This window comes from Scyliorhinus torazame, chromosome 4, assembly GCF_047496885.1.
Source record: "Scyliorhinus torazame isolate Kashiwa2021f chromosome 4, sScyTor2.1, whole genome shotgun sequence".
Lineage (NCBI taxonomy): Eukaryota > Metazoa > Chordata > Chondrichthyes > Carcharhiniformes > Scyliorhinidae > Scyliorhinus > Scyliorhinus torazame.
In genome coordinates, this window is record NC_092710.1 from 55,223,775 (window position 1) to 55,249,022 (window position 25,248).

At 44.2% G+C, this 25,248-nt stretch overlaps 1 long non-coding RNA gene across 1 annotated transcript in view; it reads right to left on the reverse strand.

Moving 5' to 3' along the window:
• LOC140410222 (uncharacterized) overlaps positions 1-25,248 on the reverse strand; it is a 35,405-nt gene that overhangs the window by 4,691 nt on the left and 5,466 nt on the right. Inside the window, exon 2 of the long non-coding RNA XR_011940577.1 lies at positions 906-1,043. This is a non-coding gene — a long non-coding RNA (uncharacterized lncRNA). The remainder of the gene's footprint in view (positions 1-905; positions 1,044-25,248) is intronic.

Sequence of the window (25,248 nt, forward strand, 5' to 3'; positions counted from 1 at the left end):
CATAGTCACCCAAGGCCCTGGCATTGTGAGGCAGCAGTGTTAACTACTGTGCCACCCATTATCATTATCATTATTATCATTAGTAAGTTCACTGCCTTCACCGATAAACTTCAGCACAATCTTTCGAAGCCCATGTAAAATCTGATTAATAAATATATCCCTGGTTGCAAATGCTGAAACGGTCTTCACTTCTAACTTCAAATATTGCATCTCTTAAAATCATGCACTTGCAGTCAGGTGGTCTTAGTTTGAATAAATATGTACAGATTTGAATGACGGTGGGACCACATTTATCTGGATGACAGGGAATATGTAGACCTGCTGTAAATGTTGCCATTCACTCAGAAATGTCCTGTAAATGCTGAGACACATTCAGAAACAGCCTATCATTAAGGACACTCTCAGAAGCCACCTGTCAATATCGACCAACATACACTAATGTCTTGTCCATATCGAAGAAGACAGTTAAAGGCTTTGAGTTAAACTGAGACACTCACAGGTCGATTTACATTCCATGTGTCCCTTGTAAATTCTATGACTCCCAACATAATCTACAGACTCGATGTAGACACTGACAGATCACAAAGATATTCGTATATGCTGTTAAAAAAATCTAAGGGTTCTGCGTTATCACTGAAGCAAAATCTTTTTAATACTGATAGGTCCCGCGTTTAATCTCATATGGATCCCTTTGTCAATAGTGACCACCTGACTCACAGGAATTTGAACCACAGTAGAGACAGCATTAAGTAACCAGCAATATTGTAAAACATGCTGTAATACTTATAATTGAGATTAGCAGAATACCGGGTACAACATAAAACACGACAGTGTAATGTTAATGTCAAAAACAACAATGTAGTTTAACAGAGTTACTAAGATAAGAGTTAAATATAGATCCTTACTCGGAACACCAACAGCGACAAGAAAGGGATAGTAAATCTTCTGGATGTCATAAAGTACATCTTGTATCTGGAACACCAGACTCCAATTCATTATTCAGCCCACAATGGAATCAATGTTGCAGTTGATGCTTCTGCAGTCTGGGAAAACATGTCAAAATGAAGCACGTATTCATAGTGAAGGTAAACCCTCTAGTGAAACAATTAGGGCCCATAGAGACTAATATTAATTCCAGTCACTGAACATACACGTTCAGTTAATACTTTGAACATCATCATTTATTAAATCACAAAGTGATTACCTGGACAATGCTGTAGATTCCGGAATGTTTCCAGGATACCGGACTCACCAAAATCCGGAACTTGCATTTTTAACCTGGTCCGGCCCTGTACCCCTTTCTTTGCCTCATCCATCTATTATTGTACGAGTGCAACAGGGCTGCACATTGCAAAACACCGTGACTGTTGTGTATGTGTGTGAACGAAACCTACTGTTTTATTTCATCTTATCTCGAGTTTGCTGCGCAATTTAGTCACAGAACATTCGAGTACTCCGAACCTAAGGGTTGGTGAAAATACACGATTTACAAGGTGGGGGAGGGGGGATCAAAAATCAAAAATGCCTGTCTGTTTCTAGGTGCGTAGTGAGAGGAGAAATCAAGACTTTGTTTTATAAATTTAGAGTACCCAATTCATTTTTTCCAATTAAGGGCCAATTTAGCGTGGCCAATCCACCCACCCTGCACATCTTTGGGTTGTGGGGGCGAAACCCATGCAAACACGGGGATAAAATGCAAACCCCACACTGACAGTGACCCAGAGCTGGGATTGAACCTGGGACCTCGACGCCGTGAGGCAGCAGAGCTAACCACTGCGCCAGCGTGCTGCCCAAATCAAGGTTTCTTATATTAATCTCCCTCCTTTTTTTAATATCCGTTCATGGGATGTGGCATCACCTGTGGCTGGGCCAGCACTTAGTGACTAAACCTGAGGCAATTCAGAGTCAACCACATTGCTGTGGGTCTGGAGTCACAGATAAGCCAGGCCAGGTGAGGTAAGGACGGCAAATTTCTTTTCCTGAAGAAAATTCCAGATGAACCTTTAATAACAATATGCCGTGGTGGGATTCAGATGTTTGGTCCACAGAGGATTATCTTGGGTCACCCGGTTACCACGCGAGCTATGCGAGCGGCAATAACAGTAGCCACCCCTTCCCCCAAAAATTGAACACATGGAAAATAATGATCAATTCAAGGATAGTAAACATGAATTTGTGAAAGGGAAGTTCATCTTTGATGAACATATTGGCGGTTCTTTAGCTTGTTACTTGTTGCACAGATAAACAAACTGAGTGGAGTTGGATTTTCAGAAGACTTTGATAAGTTCTCACAGCGGAGGCTAAGAAACAAAGTGAGGGCGCAGGGCATTGGGAGCAATGTACTCGGATGGACGATGAATTGCGTCACAGACAAACAACGTAGAAGAGGAAAAAGAGTGTCATTCTCAGGATGGCTGTCTTTTACGGGTGGGGAATCACAAGCATCAGGGCTAGGGCCACATCTGGTCACAATCCATATAAATGGTTTAGATTGCAATGTTTCCAAATTTGTTAATGGCACAGAACTAGATGGAAATGGCGGTTGTGAGGAAGATGCTAGGAGGCTTCAAGTGGACTTGTACGGGCTAAGTGAATGGGCACGGACATGGCAGATGGAGTGCCGTACGAATGAATATACAGTTATCCACTTTGGTAGAAAAAGAGGCAGACGGAATATTCCTAAAATGGCGAGAGATTGGGAAGTGTTGGTTCCAACGGTATCAGGCTCGTTAATAATACACTGAAAGCTCGCATGTAGGTTCAGCAAACAATTATGGGGGAGATTTTTGTGGGCCTTCATTGCAAAGACATTTGAGCACTCAAATAGGGATGAATTTCTGCAATTTCTAGAGTCTTGGTGAGATGGCATCAAGAGTATTATGTACATGGAGAGATTGCACTGAAAGTTCACCAGATGTTAGCACTTACCCTGCTCCTAAAACCATTCACCCAGAGATACTCAAGTGGGGAAATAAGCTACCTACATCTACTCAGGAGGAAAAGTAAATGTGAAACTGCAACATGCGATCACTGGTACTACAATAACACCCGCCTCGACAGAAGGAAATGAGTTGTGGGTTGCTTGAATGTGTACATTCACTAATGCTCCTGCAAATCTATATTTACTCTCTCACATTCCTCCAAACACTGTCACTGAATCTGGACAGTGTTAAAGGATAGCCTGCCTTTCACCGGGTCATTTCAGACAGTCTGGTGATGGTCAGAGTTTTTACAGGCTCTGATGGTGACAATACATATTGAGGGATTCCCAGCTGTTTTAGGATATAGTACCAACAAGTTTTGTGTTCCATTTTTGTTTTAGCCTGTGCAGTGGTCACCAAGCCAGGCAAAGTGCTCCCAAAGTGGCTAAAAAGACCTTTCTGAGCCCCCCGCTGAACTTTTTCCGGGACACTATTCAATCACACGAGTCATTGATCAGGGTGTCCCAGACCTCCAGTCCTGGTTCCCTGTCAATTTGCTGCACAAAAGCCTTCGCCAGTGTGAAAACTGTTCAAGAGTGCCCAACACATCACACCCTGGTGGCAATTTCTCAGCCCAAGACCGTAAGAAACTACAGAGAGTCCAGAAACCGCCTCCCATCCATTGACTCCATCTACGCCTCCCGTTGCCTTGGGAAAGCAGGCAGCAGAATCAAAGACCCCTCCCGCCTGGGTTATTATCTCTTCCAACCTCTTCCATCAGGCAGGAGATACAAAAGTCTGAGAATAGGCACCAACAGATTCAAACCAGCTTCTTCCCCGCTGTTACCAGACTCCGAAATGACCCTCTTATGAGCTAAACTATCATCTCCACACATCTTCTCTACTGAGTAGTACTACATTCCGTATGCTTCACCCGATGTCTGTGTCTATGCATTTACATTGTGTATCTATCGTGTGTCTTATGTACTTTCATGTATGGAACGACCTGTCTGGACTGTTTAGTAAGGGGAGGTCTTGCCTGACAAACCTGTTAGAGTTCTTTGAAGAGATAACAAGTAGGTTAGACCAAGGAGAGCCAATGGATGTTATCTATCTTGACTTCCAAAAGGCCTTTGATAAGGTGCCTCACGGGAGACTGCTGAGTAAAATAAGGGCCCATGGTATTCGAGGCAAGGTACTAACATGGATTGACGACTGGCTGTCAGGCAGAAGGCAGAGAGTTGGGATAAAAGGTTCTTTTTCGGAATGGCAACCGGTGACGAGTGGTGTCCCGCAGGGTTCAGTGTTGGGGCCACAGCTGTTCTCTTTATATATTAACGATCTAGATGACGGGACTGAGGGCATTCTGGCTAAGTTTGCCGATGATACAAAGATAGGTGGAGGGGCAGGTAGTATGGAGGAGGTGGGGAGGCTGCAGAAAGATTTAGACAGTTTAGGAGAGTGGTCCAAGAAATGGCTGATGAAATACAACGTGGGCAAATGCGAGGTCTTGCACTTTGGAAAAAGGAATAGAGGCGTGGACTATTTTCTAAACGGTGACAAAATTCATAATGCTGAAGTGCAAAGGGACTTGGGAGTCCTAGTCCAGGATTCTCTAAAGGTAAACTTGCAGATTGAGTCCGTAATTAAGAAAGCAAATGCAATGTTGTCATTCATCTCAAGAGGCTTGGAATATAAAAGCAGGGATGTGCTTCTGAAGCTTTATAAAGCATTAGTTAGGCCCCATTTGGAATACTGTGAGCAATTTTGGGCCCCACACCTCAGGAAGGACATACTGGCACTGGAGCGGGTCCAGCGGAGATTCACACGGATGATCCCAGGAATGGTAGGCCTAACATACGATGAACGTCTGAGGATCCTGGGATTATATTCATTGGAGTTTAGGAGGTTGAGGGGAGATCTAATAGAAACTTACAAGATAATGAATGGCTTAGATAGGGTGGATGTAGGGAAGTTGTTTCCATTAACAGGGGATACTAGGACCCGGGGGCACAGCCTTAGAATAAAAGGGAGTCACTTTAGAACAGAGATGAGGAGAAATTTCTTCAGCCAGAGAGTGGTGGGTATGTGGAATTCATTGCCACAGAGGGCGGTGGAGGCCGGGACGTTGAGTGTCTTTAAGACAGAAGTTGATAAATTCTTGATTTCTCGAGGAATTAAGGGCTATGGAGAGAGAGCGGGTAAATGGAGTTGAAATCAGCCATGATTGAATGGTGGAGTGGACTCGATGGGCCAAATGGCCTTACTTCCACTCCTATGTCTTATGGTCTTATGGACTGTACGTAGAACAATATTCACTGTACCTCGATACAGCAGATCAATCAATACAATCCAGTTGGTGTGGAAGATGGAGTTCGGTGGGTGGGCTGTGGGATCTCTGATGAGGAACTGTTTTTTAATGGTGGCGTCTTGATTCAATTGCTGCTGCCACAGGGCCCGTCGTGTTATTTACCGGCACAATGTTCTTAACCATACAAGCTGGCATGATGGGAGGCATGCAGCCAATGGATTGGGAAGGTTTTGTGCAGCAGCAGGCTTGGGTGATGTGAACCGACTCCAGGGGATTTCATGTTGAAATCGCCCCCTGTTTGCAAGGGTGTTGGTCAGGATTGGGAATGAGGGGAGCTGGGTTTATTGGAGGGGCCCAAGATGATGCACATTGTTGCGTTGAGTTGGGGATTGACAAGATTGATATGGGATGACTTGGACCATATTGGTGCCCAGTACTCCGCAATTGTGTAGATGAGAGAAAGAGCTGAGGTCCTTAAGATTTAACAATGTGCACCTCATAAAGTACCAGCACTCCTCCTGGGGAGGAGTTTGTTTCGCGCTTTGGTCTTCTCTGTCTCACAGTAGTTGGTCACCTTTGCAACATTATTGGTTAGTTTAGGTTTCTGCTTTCAAAAAAGCCCGAGACTGAGAGGCACAGCAGATATCAAAAACATAGAAGTTACAGTGCAGACGAAGGCTATTCGGTCCATCGATTCTGCACCGGCCCTTGGAAAGAGCACTCTACTTAACCCCACGCCTCAACCCTATCCCCGTTATCCCACCTAACCTTTTGGACACTAAGGGGCAATTTAGCATGGCCAATCCACCTAACTTGCACATCTTTGGGCTGTGGGAGGAAACCGCAGCACCCAGAGGAAACCCACGCACACCCGGGGAGAAAGTGCAAATGACATCTGAACAGTTTCTGAATGGCGGCATGGTAGCACAGTGGTTAGCACTGTTTCTTCACAGCTCCAGGGTCCCAGGTTCCATTCCCGGCTTGGGTCACTGTCTGTGCAGAGTCTGCACGTTCTCCCCGTGTGTGCGTGGGTTTCCTCCGGGTGCGTTGGTTTCCTCCCACAGTCCAAAGATGTGCACGTTAGGTGGATTGGCCATGCTAAATTGCCCTCAGTGTCCAAAAAGGTTGGGTGGGATTACTGGGTAATGGAGATAGAGTGGAGGTGTGTGCTTAGATAGGGTGCTCATTCCAAGGGCAGGTGCAGACTCAATGGGCTGAATGGCCTCCTTCTGCGCGGTAAATTCTATACCACACAGACTGTTTCCCAAGGCTGAAATTGGACCCGGATCCCTGCAACTCTGAAGCAGCAGTGCTAACCACTGTGCCACAGTGCCACCATTCAGATTGCAATCTGATATCGTCAGCATTGATGATCTTACTAAACATGTTTGGAGGCAGATCGCTGATATAATTTTGGAAAAGCATTGTGGCTAGAACAGTCCCTGGGGAAACTCTTTGGGCTTTTGCTTCCAGGCACGAGTCCCCTCACCCATGCTCACCCTGAATTCTCTATCTCAGAATAAGAGTTTGATGGTGCCAAAAACCCATCGGGAGAGCACTCTTAGGATTTGGACAAGGAGACCAATGTGTCAGACCATGACGAATGAGATCGAAAAGCCAGCACCTGTTTGAGGCTATTTTCAAATAAATTTTCAATTGCTGTGGTTAGGGCAAGAATGTTGTCTGTGCTTCACCCCGGCTTGGTCAGCTTTCAAGATTTTCTCCACCTCTGGCATGGAGCCGCTGGAAGATGAGGTATTCCGGGAGCTTGTAGCAGGCAGAGAGCAGAGATATTGATCGGTAGCTTGAAGGTACGTTTGTGTCTTTGACTGGATTTGTGAGGCTGAGGAATATCGACATGTGCTCGGGTTCTCCCTTCACTGGTAGTCTTGGTGAGGGACTGGTTTAACACAGTGGGCTAAATAGCTGGCTCGTAAATGCAGAACAATGCCAGCAGTGCGGGTTCAATTCCCGTACCAGTCTCCCCGAACAGGCGCCGGAATGTGGCGACTAGGGGCTTTTCATGGTAACTTCATTGAAGCCTACTTGTGACAATAAGCAATTATTATTATTAATCGAGCCAACCAGCAGCGGGCATGTTTGCCAATGTGTTTGAGGACCTCAGGAAGAAAGTTGCCACAGGTCGGGCACAATGGTGTTCAGCAGCAGTGCCAGGCTTTGATGTTTTTGCAGCACGTTGTAGAATTCCACTCAGTGAAGTGTTCGGGGCAGGACCTGAAATTGTAATGCCTTCGAAATGCTCTCCACTCTGTCTTTATTTGATTCTTCACATTATACTCCAGGGGTGCCTATCCCATATGGGAGAGAGAGGTTGCTACGTTGTTGGCATTTACTATAATAGGCGTTAGGGGCTTCTCCAAGGTAGCATAGGAACTTCCAGGAGTTCTGGATGGAATAGGTGAAATACAAGTTTCGATTGGTTTCTTGCCATGTAGCTTGCCAGGTAGAGTCCATCAAATGATCAAATATATCTGGCTCACCAGTTTCCCTGTAGTGCTGAAGGAGAGGGTGTACACTAAGTGATATCTATTTGGGATGGATTTGGAGGCAACTTTGTAGAATGCTTTGCAGATGGGGCTGTGTGCCCACTCTAAGGTAGCATGGCATCGCTACAACATTTTCTAGTCTTGTAGCATTTCTCCCAATTGGCTTTGCGTCAGTTCCATCCTGCAATAAGGTGAAAATATTGAGGATGCTGAAAATCTGGAATAAAAACTGGAAATGCTGGAAAAATAATCTCACCAGAGCTGAGAACACCCGCGGAGTGAAAAACAGAGCTGACATTTGGAGTCCGCGGGTTCATCTTTGGTGATGAAAAAAATGAGAAATTTTATTTGGTTTTTGGTTTATTTTTGGGGGTTTATTTCGGTTTAAGAAGGAGTTGTGTCGCTGAGCAAAATAGAAGTTCTACGATAGATGGAGCTAAGAAAGATTTGAGAAATACTCTATGGAACAGAGCAAAAACCGAGTTCATGATAGTGTTAAAGACTAAAGAAGGTGCTGATAGTAGCACAAAGGTAGCAGAATATTTTAATAACAGAACCAAGGTCAGCGCAGAGTAAAGTAAAAACTTAGAGCAAATAACAGCTGATCCTGGGGACGGGGTGGGGGCAGTATTGGGAACAATTGGATTTAAACATTTATTTCACCCGATCTGACTACGAACCTACAGAGTGTTTTTTTCCAGTGTTTTCTGTTTTCAACATGAAAATCCAATTATTTCTTCTCGACATTGCCCTTTGATTTAAAGCCAAGGATTGAATGCAGAGGTAGAGATTCCACTGATGTTTGAACTTAGGATCATCTGTTTAAAAAAGAGTCACTTTAACTACCTCCACCAAAGCGTGCACCAGCATTCTAATTCACAGTCTAAATTTGTATCTCAATCTGTTGTCTCAACCATCTGTTTTGTTCAGCTGTTCTATGGTATATGCCTGTGCGAATTCATCTGCACTCGTCTTTGAAAGTTTTCAAATGGTGTTTATTGTGGGGAAAGTGTGAGACAAACCCTTGAATGCAAGAAAGTTCATTTGGTTTTGTCATGTGAGAGTGCCTTTAAGAATTGGATGCTGAAGAAATGTACCTTTAACAGATGAAGCTGATCATATTACTGAAGTGATGTCACGGGGGGGGGGCGGCTGAGCTCACTTCTGCTTTTGGTTTCAGTTTGAAAAAGCAGCTTGTGTGTGTCTGGGTGTTTCCAGAGAGCTGCAGGAAGAAAAGCAAGGTGCTGGAGCGGAAGTCAACCAAGCTGATATATCTCTGCCATCCAACAGAAAATATATATTAACTGTGACCTGGTGTGTTACTGTTTAAGGTTTGAAGCCTTTTGGATGTTTGAAGGAACATTTTGAGGGATTATTTAGTGTTGTATTATTTTCTGGGTTTTCTTTGAAGTAAGGGGTGTTCAGAGATCCAATGTTTATTAAATAGGTTAATTTGAGTTCATGGAATAAACATTGTTTTGTTTTAAAAACCACGTGTCCATAATTGTAATCCCACACCTGGGGAACAAGCCGTGTGCTTCAAAAGCAACAATCCATTAAAGGGAGAGGTTGGGTGAACTCCATGATACATTTTGGGGTTCTGAAAACACCTTGCCCTCGTCCACACAGCACTATCGCCGCAAGACTGCACGTCCCTGGACACTGAGGGGCAATTCATCATGGCCAATCCACCTAAACTGCACATCTTTGGACTGTGGGAGAAAACTGGAGCACCCGGAGGAAACGTGGAAAATGTACAAACTCCACCCAGAAATTGACCCAAGGGTGGAATTGAATCTGGGCTCCTCAGGCAGCAATGCACTGTGCCGCCTGTATGTAAAGTTGTCATAGTTCCAGCTGACAATGGGGTGATTTTTCCCTTTGGGGGAGAGCTGTCTGGTGGCTATTTACCCTGAGGGTCAACATATCTTAAGCGAGGGGGAAAGGTTGAGAAGGGGGAAACCTTCATGGATAACCTCAGCTTGTAATTGAACCCTCTCTTCTGGCCTGGCATTTCATGGCAAACCAGCTGCCCAACCAATTGAGCTAAACCGGCCCGGTTTAAAGATAAATTGTGTGACTGTTAGAGGTGTTAGTAGATCTGTCAAACCACAGTCATCATTAAAATGTTGCACTTTTTATCACTCCCCATTCTTCCCTGTATTCAATGACAGAAATCAACCAATTCTTCCCTTTCCATCAGTTTTATCAGTTATCGACGGTAATAATTCAAAGCGCTTCCTTAAATAATAATCTCCAAACATAATATTGATCCAATCTGGCTTCTTTGTATTGGCAAATCCAAATATTTTTATTCGGATTTTCTGAGGTCGATTTAGTCTTCATTACATCCGTCTGCACGCTATTTTGTGTTGTTAATTTTTTCTGGTTTGCTTTAGTCTCCATTCTTTATTCCTTCATGTTAGATTGGGACGGTTGCGAATCAGCCACTCAAAACCTCATCTGGACACATTTTTGTTACTTTCCTCTAAACATTACAGCTCTCTTCGCATTTTACATCATGAATCATTTCCTCTCCCGTCCTCACTCACAGACCTTCACTTTTAGCACACCCTGCCCCATCCCGCCTGAAGATGTGAAGGTGTTGAATTATTGATCCTGGTCAATTTCCTGCTGCTTTGTACCAGCCGTTTAATCAATGTAACAGTGCCACAATTATCCAGCTGTGGTGAGCCAGTGGTTCGGAAATTGTACCTTGAGTGTTGTACGTGGGGTTCAGTGTGAACGTTCAAACACTGCTCGCAGCCCCATGATTGACATTATTCCCTTCTTCCATCAGCTCGCTGACTTGAAAAGATTAAATTGAATCCATCGACATAGAACTTGGAAACACAAATAATGTGTAAGGTTCATTGAAATTATGTTGATTTGTCAACACTCAAAAACGGATGAACAACAAACTCAGAAGAAAGGTTGAAAATGTATTTTAATAAATGACCGACAATGTTTGGGAACAAAAGCAGGAGCTTCAGCGCGCTTTGGTTTCATTTCCATGATGTGGAGATACCGGCGTTGGACTGGGGTGGGCACAGTAAGATGTCTTACAACACCAGGTTAAAGTCCAACAGGTTTGTTTGGAATCACTAGCTTTCGGAGAGCAGCTCCTTCATCAGATGACTGAAGAGGTGGGTTCCACAAACACACATCTAGACAAAGTCAATGATGCAAGGTGATACTTTGAATGTGAGTCTTTGCAGATTTTATTTCAAGTTTGAGGAGATTTATCTGCGCCTCTGATCGCAGTCGGTCTCGACGCTGGAATCTTCCAATAACATCACAGAACACATTGAAATGAGACGCCCTCACCATTCGGCCATGGGAGCTCTGCAGAAACACTCAAGTAAATGTCACTGTTGCATTCAAGCACCTGCATTATGGCATGGAAAATATTATGAATGCCGTGTCCTGATCCACTGCTGAAGCTGAATTCTGACTCTTTTCTATAAATGTTGTGTTGTTTTCACAGAGAAACAGAGGACACCACACGGCAGGCGGTGGAGAGAATGTGTTCTCATGCCTTGCAATTTCACTGAACTATTTATTTAGGTCTTAAAATAAAGACATTGGAAAAAAAGTAGAACAGTGGCATTATTTGGACACAGTTAGGTCAAGGAATTTGGGTTTGATTGTTCACTTTTCTAACCAATGTCGGAATAACTGTCCAGTTAGAATTTACCACTTTCTCCAGTCATTTCCTGAAATTAGTTTGCGTAGCTGCATAAATGCCAGTAGCTTGTCCAGTAGCTCAAAGACAATTACACATTACCTGTTTGGGAGGCGATACATTTCAGAGATGTAATTTCAGGTGGGTAATGCATGGCTAAGTCGTTAGTCACAGATCAAACAGCAGCTGTAAACCACAATAAAACTCTCTGACATAGTGAACAGGAAAATAACGGATTTCCTTCAGTTTCCCATCTCTGGATTATTCTGATTCTTACTGTTCTCAACCTGCAGTTCTTTGCAGACCATGGTAACTATTAAAATGCCGCTGATTATCAATAATAATAACAACAATAATCTTTATTAGTGTCACAATTAGGCTCACATTAACACTACAATGAAGTAAACAAAGAATATATAAAAACAAACAGAAGTAATGGTAATATTACTTCAGTACCAAAAGTCCCAGATTAGGAAACCCACGCCAGGACAGAAACCCCAGTGAGTATTGTTAATGAAAGTAAAAATACTGCGGATACTTGAAATCTCAAGAAGCAACACCCGAGCACTCCAAAACGCTGCAAGATTTCCATCATGTTTCCCAATGGCCCCTCCGGATTCCCAACATATAAATGCATATAGTGAGACCCTATGCTCCACCGCTTCTCTAACTATCCTTTGCCAAGTTTTAGAAGCTCTCAGCGCCATGGCTAGCGGCTCTACTGCCAACGCAAATAACAAAGGAGAGATTGGACATCCCTGCCTAGTACCCTGGTATAGGAGAAAGGGCTCAGACAGAGGTCACTTTGTTAATGCATACACTGGCAAATGGAACTGCATTCAATAGCTGCACCAATTCTATGAAGCCCGGTCCAAACCCAAATGTCTTTAATATTGTGAACAGGTAGTCCCATTCTACCTGGTCGAACGCCTTCTCTGCATCAAGTGAAAAAATGATCGCCAGAACCAAACCCTCCCCAGGGGTGAGAGCCACGTTCGGCAGCCTTGTCCCGTTTGCTGTCAACCTCTGCCCCTATACAAATCCCATTTGGTCTTTTCCCACCACCTCCGGAAGACAAGGCTCCAGTCTTAACGCCTACATCTTGCCAGGATGCCGTCAACAAATCCATTTGAAGGCTGCCTCAAGGCGACCTGCCATTTGTGCAAACCAATTCTTTGAGCCTGCAAGTCTGGATGCGTCCACGCGAGATCAGACGATATGACCCGCAGACTGTGGGGTATTCGTTCTTCTTCAGGAGCAGAGAAATCGATGCCTGCCCTAGTGAATGTGGCAAGGCACCTCTCTCAAAGGAACCCCTGAGCATTCCCAATAACAGAGGACCCAGCTGATCTAGGAATTTTTCATAACATTCCACGGGAAACCCATCGAGTTCCGGTGCCCTCTCCGAAGTATAAACTTTAGCGCCTCCTTGATCTCCTCCAAATTTAACGGGGCATCTAGTTCCTCCTGCACCTCCTCTCCCACCTTGGGAAATTCCAACTCCCACAGAAATTCCACCATACCTCTCATCCCGAGGTGGTTCGGACTTGTAGAACCCCTCGTAGAAGGCACAAACTGCCTCAATTACCTTCTCCTGAGGCGAAACCAGCCTCCAATCCTGCGCTCTAATGTGGACAACCCCCCTCAGCCTCCCATTTCCTCAGTTAATATGCAAGGAGCCGACTTGCCTTCTCTCCATACTCATAGATTCTCCCTTCAGCTCACCTCAACTCTCGCATCGCCTCATCAGCGGAGATCAAATTAAACTGCATTTACAGATTTTTCCTATCTGCTGATAGGACCCCCGGGGGCCCAGGGGGCGAGAGAGGCTGATGTTTTGGCCTTTGTCTCCCGGGTAGCCCGGAGACGGGTCTTATTAGATTGGCGGGACTTAGAGCCCCTGAAATCGGGGGTTTGGGTTCGGGACATGGCCGGGTTTCTCAGGCTTGAGAAGATCAAGTTCACCCTGAGGGGATCAATGTTAGGGTTCGCCCGGAGGTGGCAGCCATTTAGCGACTTCCTTGGGGAAAATTAAGCTGTCAGCAGATACGATAAGGGGGGGGGGGGCTTAGGGAGAGGGGTAGGGGGGAGATAGCTTGGGTGGAATCAGTGAGTGGAGGAGGGGGGACTGGGGAACTGTGTGTGTGCGCCATGTTGGCTGGTATGGTTGTTGGTTGTTAGGAGGCTATTCACTGTGTCATGTTTGCTTTAGAAATTGTTGTTAAAAAAATTACAAATCCCTTCACAAAATGTTTTATTTAAAAAAAGATTGAATCGCTCCTGTATCCCTTAAATTTTAATCTCCTTACCAATTCCACCGGTACACACGAGTACACCTTACCCTTACAGATTATATCATTTAAGCGTTCTGATACTTGCTTGTTCACCAACTATGGGACGCGCTGCACAATTTGTTGCCCCTCTGCCATTGGTACAATGATTTTTACTTTAATAAACCCTTATCCTCTTTTACCGAAACTGTCTTCCCAGTACATTTCTTAAGCCACCAACACTGCGACTTCACATGTCCAACTTTATTACAATGAAAACACTTATGTTTTCTTTTCACTCTATCACTATCCTAGGTTTCCTTTTTACTCTAAGGCACACTCTCCTTAACATTACCAAACAAAGCTCCTTTGCAATGACCACCATGAATTTCTCACGAACCAGGTTTCTATCCTTCAACAGATTGAAATTAATGTAGAAACCAAACTTAGTTTCATGAACCAATTCAAAATCATCGGCCATTTCTGCTGCCTGTCTAGCATTTTGAGCGCTTTGCTCTTTCACTTGAGTTCTCATTACTGAGTGGAATGAATCTCCTAATTCCTCCAAGATGATTATTTTCCTAAAAGCATCATATGTTTGGTCTGTTTTTTATTTTCTTATCCACCTGTCAAAATTAATTTTTAAAAAATCTTTTGAATTCAATATATGTCTGACATGGTTCTTTCCTCAGATTTCTAAACTTTTGTCTGTAAGCTTCTGGCACAAGTTCATGTGCTATTAATATGGTTTAGCTCACCTCATTATGATCCCTAGATATCTCTTCTAATAGTGATGTGCGACCTACCAGCTTCATCTGAACCAACACTACCCACATGGTCTTTGGCTAATCCAATTGATTAGCCACTACCTCAAATGAAATGAAAAAGCCTTACACGTGTTTCTCATCAAATCTTGTAAATGCTTGAATGTATTTAAGCATATCCCAACTAAGCTTGTGTTTGTAAAGTATGTCTACTTGCTCTCACCTTCCTCAGATTCAGCCTTTAACTTCAACCTTTTAAGTTAATATTCTCCTTGCAGCACCATTTTCTGAAGTGGAGATTCTCTCTCTCTTTCCTTAACCATTTAAACCTTTTCTAATCTTTCCATTTCTCCATCAATCGTCCTCCTTTCAATTTCCTTTAGAAAAGCTCTCTTTTTCCTTTTCTTCTGCCATTGCTGATCTCTCCTTTTTCTTTGCTTCTGCCATTTTCATCTCTCCTGTTCCACTGCTTCTGCTATTGCCAATCTGTGTATCCTTTGCTTCTATTTCCAATTTCTCCAGTAATATTTGCAATCGAATTCTAGCTAATTCTAATGATTCAGGCTGTGTCTCTGGAAAATTTAAATATTGAGCTGTGGTTTGTATTATCTCTACCTAACTCACGCCTTTTGATAAGGTTAACCACAGTTTCTCCACCAAACCCAAAAGCCTTGTTTTAGTCGCCCTTTCATTCCAAATAATCATTTCCACATCCAGGAAAATGTTTGCAATTGAAAGGGTCTTATCCAGCCACTCCTTATTTAAATTTCAAAACGTGAAAGAATGCGACCATTCTTTAAGTTCAATAACCCCAAGCCAAGCAAGGAATTCTCCTTAAATTCCCAGACGAGCCCTCAATTTTAAAATGAACGTAGACCAGACACCAGCAGTGGCTAGGATACTGGACTGAAACCCTAAAATCTTTGTTTATTTGTAAGATTGCTTGGAAAGAATTATTTGCTCCAGTGGTTATTGCATGAAAAAAACTAGGTCTTTGGTATTTCTAAAACAAAACTTTACTATGAATACAATATCAAACTTTTTAACATCATATCAAAAATAACACCTTACAATTACCCCTGAACACTCCGACTCAATTTCCCGTTAAACAACAAGGAAATAAACATACAGCTCTCAATCTATCTTAAAATCAGCAGGACATGGAGTAATACTTGTTTTATAAGACACATTTGGCTCCGGTTAGAACCACGTTCAGACTCTGGCTGAATATCTTCATAAAAAGTGGCTCACCTGCTGGGTTTCAGCTTCTTCCTGGTCCCCAAACAAAACTGTTCTGCTTTACATGATCCTTCAGGGGGAGGGGGAGCAGCCAGAAGTCGTGGTGCACATTGGTACCAACGACATAGGTAGGAAAAGGGGTGTGGAGGTAATAAACAAGTTTAGGGAGTTAGGCTGGAAGTTGAAAGCCAGGACAGACAGAGTTGCCATCTCTGGTTTGTTGCCGGTGCCACGTGATAGCGAGGCTAGGAATAGGGAGAGAGTGCAGTTGAACACGTGGCTGCAGGAATGGTATAGGAGGGAGGGCTTCAGGTATTTGGATAATTGGAGCGCATTCTGGGGAAGGTGGGACCTGTACAAGCAGGACGGGTTGCATCTGAACCAGAGGGGCACCAATATCCTGGGAGGGAGGTTTGCTAGTACTCTTCGGGAGGGTTTAAACTAATTTGGCAGGGGAATGGGAACCGGATTTGTAGTCCAGCAACTAAGGTAGCCGATATTCAGGACGCCAAAGCATGTAATGAGGCAGTGGGGAAGGGAACACTGACAAAGGAGAGTATTTGCAGGCACGGAGATGGGTTGAAGTGTGTATACTTCAACGCAAGAAGCATCAGGAATAAGATGGGTGAACTTAAGGCATGGATCGGTACTTGGGACTACGATGTGGTGGCCATCACGGAAACTTGGATAGAAGAGGGGCAGAAATGGTTGTTGGAGGTCCCTGGTTATAGATGTTTCAATAAGATTAGGGAGGGTGGTAAAAGAGGTGGGGGGGGGGGGTGGCATTATTAATTAGAGATAGTATAACAGCTGCAGAAAGGCAGTTCGAGGAGTATCACCCTATTGAGGTAGTATGGGTTGAAGTCAGAAATAGGAAAGGAGCAGTCACCTTGTTAGGAGTTTTCTATAGGCCCCCCAATAGTAGCAGAGATGTGGAGGAACAGATTGGGAAACAGATTTTGGAAAGGTGCAGAAGTCATAGGGTAGTAGTCATGGGCGACTTTAACTTCCCAAATATTGAGTGGAAACTCTTTAGATCAAATAGTTTGGATGGGGTGGTGTTTGTGCAGTGTGTCCAGGAAGCTTTTCTAACACAGTATGTAGATTGTCCGACCAGAGGAGGGGCAATATTGGATTTAGTACTGGGTAATGAACCAGGGCAAGTGATAGATTTGTTAGTGGGGGAGCATTTTGGAGATAGTGACCACAATTCTGTGACTTTCACTTTAGTAATGGAGAGGGATAGGTACGTGCAACAGGGCAAGGTTTACAATTGGGGGAAGGGTAAATACGATGTTGTCAGACAAGAATTGAAGTGCATAAGTTGGGAACATAGGCTGGCAGGGAAGGACACAAGTGAAATGTGGAACTTGTTCAAGGAACAGGTGCTACGTGTCCTTGATATGTATGTCCCTGACAGGCAGGGAAGAGATGGTCGAGTGAGGGAACCATGGTTGACAAGAGAGGTTGAATGTCTTGTTAAGAGAAAAAAGGTGACTTATGTAAGGCTGAAGAAACAATGTTCAGACAGGGCATTGGAGGGATACAAGATAGCCAGGAGGGAACTGAAGAAAGGGATTAGGAGAGCTAAGAGGGGGCATGAACAATCTTTGGCGGGTAGGATCAAGGAAAACCCCAAGGCCTTTTACACATATGTGAGAAATATGAGAATGACTAGAGCGAGGGTAGGTCCGATCAAGGACAGTAGCGAGAGATTGTGTATTGAGTCTGAAGAGATAGGAGAGGTCTTGAACAAGTACTTTTCTTCTGTATTTACAAATGAGAGGGGCGATATTGTTGGAGAGGACAGTGTGAAACAGATTGGTAAGCTCGAGGAAATACTTGTTAGGAAGGAAGATGTGTTGGGCATTTTGAAAAACTTGAGGATAGACAAGTCCTCCGGGCCTGACGGGATATATCCAAGGATTCTATGGGAAGCAAGAGATGAAATTGCAGAGCCGTTGGCAATGATCTTTTCGTCCTCACTGTCAACAGGGGTGGTACCAGGGGATTGGAGAGTGGCGAATGTCGTGCCCCTGTTCAAAAAAGGAACTAGGGATAACCCTGGGAATTACAGGCCAGTTAGTCTTACTTCGGTAGTAGGCAAAGTAATGGAAAGGGTACTGAAGGATAGGATTTCTGAGCATCTGGAAAGACACTGCTTGATTCGGAATAGTCAGCACGGATTTGTGAGGGGTAGGTCTTGCCTTACAAATCTTATTGAATTCTTTGAGGAGGTGACCAAGCATGTGGATGAAGGTAAAGCAGTGGATGTAGTGTACATGGATTTTAGTAAGGCATTTGATAAAGTTCCCCATGGTAGGCTTCTGCACAAAGTAAGGAGGCATGGGATAGTGGGAAATTTGGCCAGTTGGATAACGAACTGGCTAACCGATAGAAGTCAGAGAGTGGTGGTGGATGGCAAATATTCAGCCTGGATCCCCGTTACCAGTGGTGTACCGCAGGGATCAGTTCTGGGTCCTCTGCTGTTTGTGATTTTCATTAATGACTTGGATGAGGGAGTTGAAGGGTGGGTCAGTAAATTTGCAGACGATACGAAGATTGGTGGAGTTGTGGATAGTAAGGAGGGCTGTTGTCGGCTGCAAAGAGACATAGATAGGATGCAGAGCTGGGCTGAGAAGTGGCAGATGGAGTTTAACCCTGAAAAGTGTGAGGTTGTCCATTTTGGAAGGACAAATATGAATGCGGAATACAGGGTTAACGGTAGAGTTCTTGGCATTGTGGAGGAGCAGAGAGACCTTGGGGTCTATGTTCATACATCTTTGAAAGTTGCCACTCAAGTGGATAGAGCTGTGAAGAAGGCCTATGGTGTGCTCGCGTTCATTAACAGAGGGATTGAATTTAAGAGCCGTGAGGTGATGATGCAGCTGTACAAAACTTTGCATAAGGCCACATTTGGAGTACTGTGTACAGTTCTGGTCGCCTCATTTTAGGAAGGATGTGGAAGCTCTGGAAAAGGTGCAAAGAAGATTTACCAGGATGTTGCCTGGAATGGAGAGTAGGTCTTACGAGGAAAGGTTGAGGGTGCTAGGCCTTTTCTCATTAGAGCGGAGAAGGATGAGGGGCGACTTGATAGAGGTTTATAAGATGATCAGGGGAATAGATAGAGTAGACAGTCAGAGACTTTTTCCCCAGGTGGAACACACCATTACAAGGGGACATAAATTTAAGGTGAAAGGTGGAAGATATAGGAGGGATATCAGAGGTAGGTTCTTTACCCAGAGAGTAGTGGGAGCATGGAATGCACTGCCTGTGGAAGTAGTTGAGTCGGAAACATTAGGGACCTTCAAGCAGCTGTTGGATAGGTACATGGATTACGGGAAAATGATATAGTGTAGATTTATTTGTTCTTAAGGGCAGCACGGTAGCATTGTGGATAGTACAATTGCTTCACAGATCCATGGTCCCAGGTTCGATTCCAGCTTGGGTCATTGTCTGTGCGGAGTCTGCACATCCTCCCCGTGTCTGCGTGGGTTTCCTCCGGTTTCCTCCCACAGTCCAAAGATGTGCGGGTTAGGTGAATTGGCCAATGATAAATTGCCCTTAATGTCCAAATTGCCCTTGGTGTTGGGTGGAGGTGTTGAGTTTGGGTAGGGTGCTCTTTCCAAGAGCTGGTGCAGACTCAAAGGGCCGAATGGCCTCCTTCTGCACTGTAAATTCAATGATAATCTATGATTAATCTAGGACAAAGGTTCGGCACAACATCGTGGGCCGAAGGGCCTGTTCTGTGCTGTATTTTCTATGTTCTATGTACTCTTTTATAACTATCGTATTGTGAGAGAATTATGAACTTGTGGTCAGGCAGATGAGAATTCAGCCCCTCTCTCTCCCAACCTTCTCCAAATATCACTGCCTCTCTGAATTCCTGGGTTCCACCCAGCAATGTTCTTATATCTCAAAGCTGAAAAATAAATGACTTCTGCAGGTGGAATAACCGCAGTAACACCCCAGGGACATTTCCAGTCAGACCACATTGCTCTGGTCAATTGCACCTGCTGTTTTCTAGATGTTCTCAGGCCTGTACAAACAAAATTATTTTTTAATACATGACCAATGCAGATAAACACACTATATCCCAAGGATGAAACCCGCAAAATATCCCAATATTTAGAAGCCTCTAATCCTAAGACCTACCATTCATCACAAACGTCATGATTTTGAACTTCTCTACAAAATCTACTTTCAACATTTTGTTTCCTACAGAGATAGAACAGGCCATATCTTCCACACATCCGTGTAATTCAAATCTCTTACTTTTCGAACAATTGTCACAAATCTATAATGCACCCCTTCGAATCTCCACATCTTTCCTGGTTTAGCTCACTGGGCTAAATCGCTGGCTTTTAAAGCAGACCAAGGCAGGCCAGCAGCACGGTTCATTTCCTGTACCAGCCTCCCTGAACAGGCGCCGGAATGTGGCGACTAGGGGCTTTTCACAGTAACTTCATTGAAGCCTGCTCGTGACAATAAGCAATTTTCATTTTTCATTTCATAACTGGTGTTCAGAAGTAGCGCAGTGGTTAGCACTGTTGCTTCACAGCTCTGGCTCCCAGGTTCGATTCCAGGCTTGGGTCACTGTCTGTGTGGAGTCTGCACGTTCCCCCCGTGTCTGCTTGGGGTTCCTCCGGATGCTCCGGTTTCCTGCCATAAGTCCCGGAAGACATGCTGTTAGGCGAATTGGACATTCTGAATTCTCCCTTCGTGTACCCAAATAGGCGCCGGAATATGGCGACTAGGGGCTTTTCATAGTAACTTCATTGCAGTGTTAATGTAAGCCTACTTGTGACGCTAACGATTATTATTAGAAATTGACACTATTCTTTAGTTGTTGCCAAACCAACTGCACATAAATGCTCACTATACTTTCCTTGCTTTTATAATCTCTGCCTCTGTAATTGAAAACGAGGATCATGTGTATCTTGTTCGCCAATTATTAAATTACGCTCCCACTTTCAACGACGTGTTTCAACACACCCTCCGCTCCCTCAGTTCCTGCAATCCCTTTAGAATGTTATCTCTTATTTTGCATTGTCTTCCCAACTCTTCCCAATATATATCACTTCACATTTCTCGGCATGAATTTCACCTGCCACTTGTCTGTCCATCGCACTACCCTGTATAAGACTTGCACAGGACAATGACAAACCATCCGAAACGTTCACAACGCTTGGAAGTGTGTTGTCTGAAACTTTTGAGACGCCACTTTAAATGCTGCAGGTCAGTTGATGCAGGTACACCCACAGTGCCTTTATTTACAAATGTGGAAATAAAGCAAACACAGATTCTAGTAAAAACAGAGCTTTACAATAAATAAACAAAAGAAAACAAATAGAAATAGAAAGAACATGATAAACAGGCACTTCTGGGCAGAGTGAGCATTTGTGGAGAGCGGAATCTTCAGTTAAACGATTCATGGCTCTGAACTTTCTCGAGGTCTGAACATTTAATTCGAGTTTCCTCTCCACGGAGAGGATTATATTTCCTCCCCTTTAATGTTGCAGCTCCCCATTTTGGTTGCCAGAGTTAAAAGATTTAGCATTTTTAAAAAAATGTATGAACTCACTTTGCGCATTAAATGGTATTTGCTCTTCGCTCATCACCATTGTCACCGTTGATACTAACAGAATAAACATTCTGAACCCAATGGTACTATTGCCACTGTAAGGTAGATTTTGTCAACTGTAACATATTCCAGTTGTGCATCTCCATTTCTCAGACCTAGAACCAGGACTGATGCATCCGGCGTGGTTATGTTGCAGAGACAACAGGGTTCCGATTGCTTTCACTTCAGCTCCGTTCCTCTCCAATGCCAACATGGTGGAGAGTTTTTGATGGTCGTTTTTTTTTCTTTGCATCTTATTTTTTTTTTTGCATTGCTTGTTTCTTTTCGAAGATACAATGCAATTGTCCACTGCTAGCTGTCACACCAAGCTGTTAGCACAGATTGCAGGGCAATTTCCCCCCCCAGGCATTAACCATCACTCGTGTAGTGGGTAAAGCGGGAAAGCAAGCTGGCAATGGGGGAAGCAGGAATGAGTTTCAACAGATTTCTCTAATTTTAACGGAAGGGCAATTAGAGAGCTCAATAAGCTGCGAGCCAGCGTCCCCATCAGCATGTTTTCCTGTGCTTCACTCTGGCGATGTCAATGCAGAGAACTGGATATCAGAATCGACCCCATTGCAATGGAACTTTGAACAAAAGCATTGTTCAGTGACATTGCACGGTGCTGAAGTTCCAGCTCGATGTTGAATCTTAAAGTGCTATGTTGGGCCAGCTTGTGCTGTGAGCTGTGCAGTTAGTTGACTTCGCTGGGCAGCATAACAGTAGAAACTTGTTACCATTCACAGACCTGATCAAATGGCGCCTTTTCTCCAAGAGATGACGCGGTGCCTACTGTATAAATCCATGTCTCCATGTTTGGAACAGCGTAGGGCGGTATTGCAGACACATCATTACCACAAGTAAATAGCTTCCTGTCCTCCATTATCCAAACTTGGAGGTGAGCAATTCCTAATACAATTAGGCTCAGAGAGGGAGATTGTGGCCGGGGATAAGACGTGTGTTACCGTCGCCACATCAGGAAACGACAGGGGATGAACCACCAGCTGTATAACTGGAGCTGCCTAAATACCCCCTTGTGTGAGAAATGTCCATATTTTCATATTTTCATTTCCAGTTAACTCAAAGGATAGCAATATAATAGTATAATCGACCAGGAATCAAACCCTCACTGTGCATTAAAATAAAATTAAATGTTTGGTCAAATTATCATTGTGATGTGATGCGTTGTGTCACGGAAGAAATGACTTGAAATGAATTATTGAGTTGTCTGCCATGAGTTAGCAGTGCGCACCTGTAAATAATCTGTTAGGATCGAGAGAGGTGTGGAAGAGTATTGAGGGGAAAAAAACAATTCATCAAGATAGCTACAAGACGAGGTTTAGCGCTGGTCTCACAGGTACATGCAAAAACAGAGTTGCCTCTGCGATTATAGCAGAAATTGTATCAATAGTCTCACCAAAGTGGCCATCGCTAGTCGTACAGTGCTGTGAATGGGAGTCCAAATGAATGAAATCAGTTATTCGAGAGGAGGAGCATTGTCACCTCTGGTGGACATACAGCATATCTGAGTTACAGGCCAAATTTAATGTATGTGTATGTTCACTACTGGTAATTTGGGAGTGCGTTCACATCCCTACTCAACTCTTCCAACTTCTTCCATCGGGCAGCAGATACAGAAGTCTGAGAACACGCATGAACAGATTCAAAAACAGCTCCTTCCCCGCTGTTACCAGACTCCTAAATGACCCTCTTATGGACTGACCTGATTAATACTACACCCCTGTATGCATCACTGGATGCCGGTGTTTATGTAGTTACATTGTGTACCTTCTGTTTCCCTATTATGCATTTTCTTTTTATTTCCTTTTCTTTTCATGTACTTAATGATCTGTTTCGAGCTGCACGCAGAAAAATACTTTTCACTGCACCTCGGTACACGTGTCAATAAACAAATCCAAATCCACCCTTGCAATGGCTGCACCTCGCACCGGAGGGACATGTCCACCAAGGCGCATTGGATTAACTCACCTTTTGCCCAGGTGTCGCAGTCACACTAGTACTGAAGGAACAGCCTCCTCCAACGCTGCCGTTCCACAGTCATCACAACGATTTCTGCGCTGCTTATCTGAAGGAGTCGAGACGTTAGAACGGATTCAAGTATTGGGGCAGAACGACTCGTAACTGGGAGACAACCTCTCCCAGTTCTGTGGGAATAGGGTCAGTGCCGGTGTTGTGACACTTCGCTTCAGACTTGTAGTTAATGCTTTCTTTGTGTTTTTCTTCAAAAATGTTCGAATTTCAATGTCAACCTTTTCTTTTAAACTGGCGCATCAGACAAACAGCAACAAAAACAGACTCCCCCGAGTTTGTCTGTTGAGCCAGATTTTATGGGCAACGGGTAATATCCCGGCCTCTGAAACTCTGGGTCTCAATCCCAGTTCATGACCTGATGGCCATGGAACCTGGCGTTCATCACTCTGACAAACAGGTGGCTTCTCACTCGGCAAGTCTTTCGAATGCACTCCAAAGGTGGTAAGAGTAGCACAGCTTCCAGGTCAGCCATTTGATGGAAAAGAGTTGAACTCTCAACCATCACTGGCCAAATCTCCAGACGGGCAGCACGGTAGCATGTTGGTTAGCACAATTGCTTCACAGCTCCAGGGTCCCAGGTTCGATTCCCGGCTTGGGTCACTGTCTGTGCGGAGTCTGCACATCCTCCCCGTGTGTGCGTGGGTTTCCTCCGGGTGCTCCGGTTTCCTCCCACAGTCCCAGGATGTGCCGGTTAGGTGGATTGGCCATGATACATTACCCTGAGTGTCCAAAATTGCCCTTAGTGTTGGGTGGGGTTACTGGGTTATGGGGATAGGGTGGAGGTGTTGACCTTGGGTAGGGTGCTCTTTCCAAGAGCCGGTGCAGACTCGATGGTCCGAATGGCCTCCTTCTGCACTGTAAATTCGATGATTCTAAAACATTCACGTAATTTGCCACAGCAACTGAGCCTTCCTGAATAGTCCGTGTCACATATTTGTTAAATGACTGTAACTAATGTTAATTATGACTTAATCTGATTGACTCCCTGGAGGAGTGATGTGTGTATAAGTGCCTTATCCAGCCGCCACTCTTTCAACACGTACAGAATTTAGCCATTCTTGAGGGAAATGGGACGATTCTTCTGGTGAAAGAGTTGTACTATCCAATTCTCGCCTCCTTTGGTGTCCCGGGTAAGACATTGTAATCTCCTTAATGTTCATCAAAGTTACCTTGTGTCTCCGTCGTACTGCCTCGTGGATAATGCAGCATGTTTCTCCTGTGGCACGTTACAGAGTTGGTAGTTTTTGAAGTAAAAGCTATGTGTGCACACTTTACTCGTTTCCTTTGATCCGATAATTTTACTGATGTTTAAACGTTCTTTGAATATCCAGTGCAAGGGTTTTAAAGTGTTATCTGATCGCCTTGTCACCCTGTTCAGTGTGCGCACTTCAACCGCTCGTACAAATGTGAGCAGGTTTCCCTGATGATGGCTTCAATGCTATTCCTGTTGTTTTACATTGACAGTTCAACAGGGAAATCAGGAATGGAGTAACATGTGCTCATATCTCCACATATACTTCAATCGGACACCGCAACAATATATATTCTCTTCCTTACAGCCAACCTGCTGACAATTGTGGTTCTCTACCGAGGAAACTGCGGCCTTTCCACATGCATCACGGTCTATATGGTGGCCATGGCAACAGCAGATCTACTGGTCATGATCATCAATGTAACAATATATCACATTTTCAGCAATCGCTTTCCTCTTTCATTCCTCTCTCACACTCCCGTCTGCAAGCTCCTTATTTACATCACTGTTGTCACCATCGACTTGTCTGTTTGGTTCACCGTCTCCTTCACATTCGACCGTTTTGTCGCCCTCTGCTGGCCGAGGTTTAAGATACGATATTGCACCCAGAGAACTGCGACAATA